The sequence below is a fragment of the Anopheles funestus genome (assembly GCF_943734845.2).
Source record: "Anopheles funestus chromosome X unlocalized genomic scaffold, idAnoFuneDA-416_04 X_unloc_59, whole genome shotgun sequence".
In the NCBI taxonomy this organism is placed as follows: domain Eukaryota; kingdom Metazoa; phylum Arthropoda; class Insecta; order Diptera; family Culicidae; genus Anopheles; species Anopheles funestus.
The window spans coordinates 72,501-82,500 of NW_026045186.1; the positions used below are offsets into that span (position 1 = coordinate 72,501).

General features: G+C 46.4%; 1 long non-coding RNA gene across 1 annotated transcript in view; it reads left to right on the top strand.

Moving 5' to 3' along the window:
* The first annotated feature begins 5,053 nt into the window (after positions 1 to 5,053).
* LOC125773861 (uncharacterized) overlaps positions 5,054 to 10,000 on the top strand; it is a 70,488-nt gene continuing 65,541 nt past the window's right edge. Inside the window, exon 1 of the long non-coding RNA XR_007420422.1 lies at positions 5,054 to 5,976. This is a non-coding gene — a long non-coding RNA (uncharacterized LOC125773861). The remainder of the gene's footprint in view (positions 5,977 to 10,000) is intronic.

Consider the following 10,000-nt stretch of genomic DNA (forward strand, 5'->3'; position numbering starts at 1 on the left):
TCTTTCAATACATCGAGTTCGTTCCATTGGGTAGTTCGCATGGCGAACGTTTTGATGCAGCCCCCTGGGGGACCACGGCACTTTACACCGGGTATGGTGTATGCGCAACCTACAGATAACAATAAACCCCTTATGCGTGTGTAAACCGATGTTGGGCTGCTCAACATCTTTCATGGTTACATCACTTGCACCAGAACCCACGGTGCCGATTTGGTAATATGTTGTACATTTACTCTCAAGATGTACGCTTCGGCCCCTTATTCAGGGGCTCAAGCTATTACCAGCAAGAACAATCCTCATCCAGACTTGAACTCGAAACACCCGCAGGCGAACGGTTTAACTAATAAGTGCACCAGTCTTGAATCCATGCGTCGGTGGAAACAATGCCGGCATGTTGCATGTATTAGCTCTGAACATAGCGAGTGATTGCCTTGTAGCTGTCGAACTGAGCGTAGAATGTGATTATCGCTCACTTGAACCATGTTGAATGGCTCTTTGGTGTAGGGTAAGGCACCAATTTGTTGGGGCGTAACGGTCACCACCAACTTAAGACTTGCTTATAGGTATTTCAACGTTTTCAACTCTTAAATCGACCGTGTTTCATTATCATCTCTTCTTCTTATTAAATGCATCGAGTTCGTTCCATTGGGTAGTTCGCGTGGCGAACGGTTTGATGCAGCCCCCCGGGGGGGACCACGGCACTTTACACCGGGCATGGTGTATGCGCAACCTACAGATCACCAATATATTTGTGATCGATAATGCACACTTCTTACACGACTGACCAGTCGACAGCGCTGCCTTCCTATTATGCGTGTGTAAACCGATGTTGGGCTGCTCAACATCTTTCACGGTTACATCACTTGCACCCGAACCCATGGTGCCGATTTGGTAATATGTTGTACATGGTCTCAAGATGTACGCTTCGACCCCTTATTCAGGGGCTCAAGCTATTACCAGCAAGATCAATCCTCATCCAGACTTGAACTCGAAACACCCGGAGGCGAACGGTTTAACTAATAAGTGCACCAGTCTTGAATCCATGCGTCGGTGGAAACAATGCCGGCATGTTGCATGTATTAGCTCTGAACATAGCGAGTGATTGCCTTGTAGCTGTCGAACTGAGCGTAGAATGTGATTATCGCTCACTTGAAAGGGTCAAGCCCTTTCGAGTCGTCCGGTTTTTACGCCAGACGACTCGGTTCACCATCTTTCGGGAAGGGACCGTCTCGGTCGCAAGCTGCTCCGGTCCCTAAACAACCTGCGACAAATGATAGGAAATGCCGACATCAACACGTGTTCAGTTTGGTTTATCGCTCATAGGTCTTTTTGACCATCGATCCCTGATTATAACTCTCAATTAAACAGTCAGGAGAGTAAGGCATGCCCATCGATATCTCATCGAAAGGCGATACCGCAAGAACGGCCAACGACACATCAGGTGATCGATTATTGCTACGACTTTTGCTTAATCGTTTCCACTCCTTAGAGAAAGAAACCCCCGGGGACCGTCTCGGTCGCAAGCTGCTCCGGTCCCTAAACAACCTGCGACAAATGATAGGAAATGCCGACATCAATATGTGTTCAGTTTGGTTTATCGCTCATTGGTCTGTTTGACCATCGATCCCTGATTAAACTCTCAGTAATCCAGTCGGGAGAGTAAGGCATGCCCATCGATATCTCATCGACAGGCGATACCGCTTGAACGGCCAACGACACATCAGAGGATCGTATCTTGCTACAACTTTTGCTTAATCGTTTCTTCTCCTTTGAGAAAGAAACCCCCGGGGACCGTCTCGGCCGCAAGCTGCTCCGGTCCCTAAACAACCTGCGGCATCAAATGATAGGAAAAGCCGACATCAATACGTGTTCAGTTTGGTTTATCGCTCATTGGTCTTGTTTGACCATCGATCCCTGATTAATACTCTCAATTAGAAGGTCGGTAGAGTAAGGCATGCCCATCGATATCTCATCGACAGGCGATACCGCATGAACGGCCAACGACACATCAGAGGATCGTATCTTGCTACAACTCTTGCTTAATAGTTTCCACTCCTTGGAGAAAGAAACCCCCGGGGACCGTCTCGGCCGCAAGTTGCTCCGGTCCCTAAACAACCTGCGGCATCAAATGATAGGAAAAGCCGACATCAATACGTGTTCAGTTTGGTTTATCGCTCATAGGTCTGTTTGACCATCGATCCTAGAATTCAACTTTCGAGTAAGGCATGCCCGTCGATATCTCATCGATAGGCGATACCGGTAGAACGGCCAACGACACACATCTAGGATCGCATTTACTCTTCCTTGGATGGATAACCAATACCCTAGGACCGTTTCATCGCGAGCTGCTCCGGTCCTCAAACAACTCGCGAACCACCGATAGGATGATATTAGGAATGGCCGACTTTCATCCTTTAACTCTCAGTTCTGCTTACCAAAACATAGGTACTTGGACCTTAAAGACCACTATATGTTCCCCGATCGGGGGCAATCGGAACGTCTATCCATCATCAACATCGTTTCACTCATTCCGAACCACCAAATTGGACAGACAGTACCATATTCACCAACCGATTGCTTCAACTTCGCAAACTGTATGGTAAGTTCTACTAATTTCACATCTTACCATCGACTAATAGTGCATAAATCCACTTGGAAATCACTTTTCCTTGGTCCTCGGACCTTCTACGACAACGTCCAACAAATATCCGAAGTCGTTTCCCAACTTAGACCAAGCATTTCGTATCTTTACTTCTAATCGATTTTTTCTCTCATAATTGACGATCAAAATCTAAAAACCACATTTTGAGCCAGAAGCAGTCGTCCGATCGTCCTGGGGGTAGTCTCAATCGATTTAGAAGGGCCCAATTCATAAAGATACGTACTCAGTCAAATTCATGCTTCTGGCTCACCTACCCCCTATATAGAAAACGAAAGCGTACAGGCGTGGAAAACGTGCCATTTTTCTCCATCACGGACTTTTTTTTTCTCGTTGCACCGACTCTAGTAAAAAAGTGAAATTTTTTACTAGTTACCAACTTTTGCAAATTATCATCGGATATCACTTTTCATGGTCTATAGTAAGTTCTTATCACGTTTTAGTAGTTTTTGAAAAAAAAATTTTTTTGAACTTTTCAAAATTTTTCAAAACAAAGTTTTTGTAGGCGGTTTTGTGTATGGAGGGTTACTAGTCTCGGGGTCACTGTTTGACCAAAAAACCACTATATATCATTCGAAAGGTAATTTCAAGGGCTACAAAAAATTGTTCTACGGCACCCCCCTCCGACGTCTAGTATTCGAGTTATTGGCCAAAAACCATCACTTGAGCGATTTTTCGTTCAGGGTACCCGACTCTAGTAAAAAAGTGAAATTTTTCTCGATTGACCAAGTGTTGCAAATGACCATCGGATTTCACTTTTTATGGTCTATAGTGAGTTCTGATCACGATTTGGTACTTTTTGAAAAAATTTTTTTGACGCACTTTTCAAAATTTTGCAAAACCAAAACTTTTTAGGCGGTTTTGTGTATGGAGGGTTACTAGTCTCGGGGTCACTGTTTGACCAAAAAACCACTATATATCATTCGAAAGGTAATTTCAAGGGCTACAAAAAATTGTTCTACGGCACCCCCCTCCGACGTCTAGTATTCGAGTTATTAGCCAAAAACCGCAACTATAGCGGTTTTTCGTCCAGGGTACCCGACTCTAGTAAAATGATGCGATTTTTACTAGTCTAGGGAACTTTTTGGCCAAAAATCAAGTATATGTCATTCGATAGATAATTTCAAGGGCTACCAAAAATTGTTCCACGACACCCCCCTGCGACGTCTAGTATTCGAGTTATTAGCCAAAAACCGCAATTATAGCGGTTTTTCGTCCAGGGTACCCGACTCTAGTAAAATGATGCGATTTTTACTAGTCTAGGGAACTTTTTGGCCAAAAATCAAGTATATGTCATTCGATAGATAATTTCAAGGGCTACCAAAAATTGTTCCACGACACCCCCCTGCGACGTCTAGTATTCGAGTTATTAGCCAAAAACCGCAATTATAGCGGTTTTTCGTCCAGGGTACCCGACTCTAGTAAAATGATGCGATTTTTACTAGTCTAGGGAACTTTTTGGCCAAAAATCAAGTATATGTCATTCGATAGATAATTTCAAGGGCTACCAAAAATTGTTCCATGACACCCCCCTGCGACGTCTAGTATTCGAGTTATGGGCCAAAAACCATTCATACTTGAGCATTTTGCTCATTTTGCCTGTACGGGTACCGGGGACTAGTAAAATCAGGCCAATTTTACTAGAGTAGGGGTCCTTTTTGGTCAAAAAAACAACTTTTGCTCGTTCGATAGGGAATCGATAGGGCAACAAAAAATCGTTCTACGACCCCCCCTTCCGATGTCTAGTATTCGAGTTATGGGCCAAAAACAGTTTATAGCTAATTTTTCACTCGATTTTTCACCAAGTATCGCACATTACTCCGGTTCTATACATTGGATCGTCAATCTTTAAGATTTTATGGGTAGTTCCAACTGTTTGCTACATTTCATCCATACATCACCAACCGATTCAATGTCTGTGCTAGAAGTTATTAGAGGAATAAAAAAATTTACCCTTGGCTTTGGACCGTACAAGTTTACCCATTTTTGGCCCGTATTTGCCCCATAGCTCCGCCGGTATCCAAGATATCGCCACACTTTCTTCTGGCCATGGCTAGATGGCACTTGTGGCTAGATTTCTTCCATGCACCACTAACCGCTACCATGTCTGTGGCCGGAGCTATTCACGAAAGCGCCTCGCGCACTTGGTCGGATTTTTGGTCCAACTTCACCATTTTTGGCCCATATTTGCACCATAGCTCCGCCGGTATCCAAGATATGGCCACACTTTGTTCTGGCCATGGGTAGATGGCACTTGTGGCTAGATTTCTTCCATGCACCACTAATCGCTACCATGTCTGTGGCCGGAGCTATTCACGAAAGCGCCTCGCGCACTTGGTCGGATTTTTGGTCCAACTTGCACCATTTTTGGCCCATATTTGCCCCATAGCTCCGCCGGTATCCAAGATATGGCCACACTTTCTTCTGGCCATGGCTAGATGGCACTTGTGGCTAGATTTCTTCCATGCACCACTAATCGCTACCATGTCTGTGGCCGGAGCTATTCGACGAACAACCATCGCATTTACCTAGGTACTTTTTCGGGTTTTTGGTCCACCTGGCACCATTTTTGGCCCATATTTGCCCCATAGCTCCGCCGGTATCCAAGATATGGCCACACTTTCTTCTGGCCATGGGTAGATGGCACTTGTGGCTAGATTTCTTCCATGCACCACTAATCGCTACCATGTCTGTGGCCGGAGCTATTCACGAAAGCGCCTCGCGCACTTGGTCGGATTTTTGGTCCACCTGGCACCATTGTTGGCCCGTATTTGCCCCATAGCTCCGCCGGTATCCAAGATATGGCCACACTTTCTTCTGGCCATGGGTAGATGGCACTTGTGGCTAGATTTCTTCCATGCACCACTAATCGCTACCATGTCTCTGGCCGGAGCTATTCGACGAACAACCATCGCATTTACCTAGGTACTTTTTCGGATTTTTGGTCCAACTTGCACCATTTTTGGCCCATATTTGCCCCATAGCTCCGCCGGTATCCAAGATATGGCCACACTTTCTTCTGGCCATGGGTAGATGGCACTTGTGGCTAGATTTCTTCCATGCACCACTAATCGCTACCATGTCTGTGGCCGGAGCTATTCACGAAAGCGCCTCGCGCACTTGGTCGGATTTTTGGTCCACCTGGCACCATTGTTGGCCCGTATTTGCCCCATAGCTCCGCCGGTATCCAAGATATGGCCACACTTTCTTCTGGCCATGGGTAGATGGCACTTGTGGCTAGATTTCTTCCATGCACCACTAATCGCTACCATGTCTGTGGCCGGAGCTATTCGACGAACAACCATCGCATTACCCAGGTACTTTTTCGGGTTTTTGGTCCACCTGGCACCATTTTTGGCCCGTATTTGCCCCATAGCTTCGCCGGTATCCAAGATATCGCCACACTTTCTTCTGGCCATGGGTAGATGGCACTGGTGGCTAGATTTCTTCCATGCACCACTAATCGCTACCATGTCTGTGGCCGGAGCTATTCGACGAACAACCATCGCATTTACCTAGGTACTTTTTCGGATTTTTGGTCCAACTTGCACCATTTTTGGCCCATATTTGCCCCATAGCTCCGCCGGTATCCAAGATATGGCCACACTTTCTTCTGGCCATGGGTAGATGGCACTTGTGGCTAGATTTCTTCCATGCACCACTAATCGCTACCATGTCTGTGGCCGGAGCTATTCGACGAACAACCATCGCATTCACCTTCTCGTTGCACTTCTTTGGGAATTTGGTGCAACCAAGTTTTCACTATAACTTGGTCATTTTCCGTCCATCGGACATGCGGTTTTGGGTGTCGATACTTGACACCGCGCGCTACAATATGTTCCTCCACGACCATGTGGTCCGATGCTTCCAACAGGAGCTATTCGAGGAGTACCGATTTTTCACCATTAAAAATGCTCAATTTTGCACCAACTTTTGCCTATAACTCAGGCTGTATCGATCGGATCTTCAATCTTGAAAAAGTTTTGGATAGGTGGCACCAAATGCTACATTTCGTTCTTCCACGTCAACTTTGTCCGATGTCTAGCAAAAAAGTTATTCGCGAACCAAGTCCAGAACCCATGCAATGGCTGCCCTCATTGCATACATCACGGCGGTTAACTCTCGTTACTCTATACCGTGGACTTGGTACTTTTTCAGGCATTCGTTGCTACTTCTCGGTTCATGATATTCGTTTACGGTCTTCACTAGGGCATTTGGTGCTCCTTATCGGTTCATGATATTCGTTTACGGTCTTCACTAGGGCATTTGGTGCTCCTTATCGGTTCATGATATTCGTTTACGGTCTTCACTAGGGCATTTGGTGCTCCTTCTCGGTTCATGATATTCGTTTACGGTCTTCACTAGGGCATTTGGTACTGGGCTTCCCACTTTCTACTGATCGATCCATACTCACTTGCGTGCACCTAGCCTAGGAAGGTTTCCTTGGGCTTCCCATCTTTCTACTGATCGATCCATACTCACTTGCGTGCACCTAGCCTAGGAAGGTTTCCTATGGCTTCCCATCTTTCTACTGATCGATCCATACTCACTTGCGTGCACCTAGCCTAGGAAGGTTTCCTATGGCTTCCCATCTTTCTACTGATCGATCCATACTCACTTGCGTGCACCTAGCCTAGGAAGGTTTCCTTGGGCTTCCCATCTTTCTACTGATCGATCCATACTCACTTGCGTGCACCTAGCCTAGGAAGGTTTCCTATGGCTTCCCATCTTTCTACTGATCGATCCATACTCACTTGCGTGCACCTAGCCTAGGAAGGTTTCCTTGGGCTTCCCATCTTTCTACTGATCGATCCATACTCACTTGCGTGCACCTAGCCTAGGAAGGTTTCCTATGGCTTCCCATCTTTCTACTGATCGATCCATACTCACTTGCGTGCACCTAGCCTAGGAAGGTTTCCTTGGGCTTCCCATCTTTCTACTGATCGATCCATACTCACTTGCGTGCACCTAGCCTAGGAAGGTTTCCTATGGCTTCCCATCTTTCTACTGATCGATCCATACTCACTTGCGTGCACCTAGCCTAGGAAGGTTTCCTTGGGCTTCCCATCTTTCTACTGATCGATCCATACTCACTTGCGTGCACCTAGCCTAGGAAGGTTTCCTTGGGCTTCCCATCTTTCTACTGATCGATCCATACTCACTTGCGTGCACCTAGCCTAGGAAGGTTTCCTTGGGCTTCCCATCTTTCTACTGATCGATCCATACTCACTTGCGTGCACCTAGCCTAGGAAGGTTTCCTATGGCTTCCCATCTTTCTACTGATCGATCCATACTCACTTGCGTGCACCTAGCCTAGGAAGGTTTCCTATGGCTTCCCATCTTTCTACTGATCGATCCATACTCACTTGCGTGCACCTAGCCTAGGAAGGTTTCCTTGGGCTTCCCATCTTTCTACTGATCGATCCATACTCACTTGCGTGCACCTAGCCTAGGAAGGTTTCCTTGGGCTTCCCATCTTTCTACTGATCGATCCATACTCACTTGCGTGCACCTAGCCTAGGAAGGTTTCCTTGGGCTTCCCATCTTTCTACTGATCGATCCATACTCACTTGCGTGCACCTAGCCTAGGAAGGTTTCCTATGGCTTCCCATCTTTCTACTGATCGATCCATACTCACTTGCGTGCACCTAGCCTAGGAAGGTTTCCTATGGCTTCCCATCTTTCTACTGATCGATCCATACTCACTTGCGTGCACCTAGCCTAGGAAGGTTTCCTTGGGCTTCCCATCTTTCTACTGATCGATCCATACTCACTTGCGTGCACCTAGCCTAGGAAGGTTTCCCTTTGGTACCGACTTCCATCTACGCACTCGATATAACCTAGGTACTTGGTACCGATGATGGTTAACACTCAAGCATTTCTTGCATCCTGCGTGCAAGGTACCAATTTTCACTTCTCAGGTGCGTTTATGAGCCCGCATTAATCCAATATCGCTCTGATGGCCTTTCTTATTATTTCATCCGATAGCCCTTGCCAAAAGCTACCAAAAGTTCCTCCACGGCCATGTGCTCCGACGCTTAGTTTAGGAAATATTCGAAAAAATTCAAAATAGGAAGCATTTTCTTATTGGAAAATCACCTTAAATCGATGGCCATTTTTTGGGCAAAAACTTTAACGTCTTCCCGACTTTGCGGGAATTGCGAATTTTAGGCACCCAGAGAAAATCTTTTACTTTAAGGGGGCGGCCGCGAAGTTGCCCAAAGTCTCGGACACAAAAATTCTCAAGTTCCCCACTCTAGTAAATCGCCCTATGAGTATCTCCTGGCCCGCGAGCTCTGCGAGCGGGCCAGCTTCGGCGATTTTTGCCTTTTCGCCTAGGCGGTTCTTCTACGAAATTGGTCCACAGCTTTTGCTCAGAAAGCTAGCATTTGTTGCAACAGTTAGGTGCTTGGTACCACATTTTGGTATCCATTTGGGCATTTGTTGCAACTACTCGGTACTTTGGCCCACATTTCGCTCTACTCGGGCCTCTATGGTGCTACTTGTCGGTACTTTTGGCCAACTTAGGCCAATTGGGTGCAACTTGTGGGTACTCTGTGGGTACTTTAGGGCGTATTGTGTCTTTCGGGTGAACCTTCGCGATACTTCATGGGTACTGATGGCCAACTTAGGAACATTCAGTGCAACCTTTGGGCCTAAGGAAATTTGTCCAACTCTTTGGACTTAGAAAATTTTCTGGACTTAGAAAATTTTTTGGACTTGTAAAAATTTTCAAATGTTCAATTTGGCCCACATTTCGCTCTACTCGGGCCTCTATGGTGCTACTTGGCGGTACTTTTGGCCAACTTAGGCCAATTGGGTGCTCTTTGTGGATTATCTATCGGTACTTTTGGCCAACTTAGGCCAATGGGGTGCTATATGTGGGTGCTCTATCGGTACTTTTGGCCATGTTAGGCCCATTCGGTGCTATATGTGGGTGCTCTATCGGTACTTTTGGCCATGTTAGGCCCACTCGGTGCTATTTGTGGGTACTCTATCGGTACTTTTGGCCATGTTAGGCCCACTCGGTGCTATTTGTGGGTACTCTATCGGTACTTTTGGCCAACTTAGGCCAACTCAGTGCTTCTTGTGGGTACTCTATCGGTACTTTTGGCCATGTTAGGCCCACTCGGTGCTATTTGTGGGTACTCTATCGGTACTTTTGGCCAACTTAGGCCCATGGGGTGCTCTTTGTGGGTACTCTATCGGTACTTTTGGCCAACTTAGGCCAACTGGGTGCTATTTGTGGGTACTCTATCGGTACTTTTGGCCAACTTAGGCCAACTCAGTGCTTCTTGTGGGTACTCTATCGGTACTTTTGGCCAACTTAGGCCAACTCAG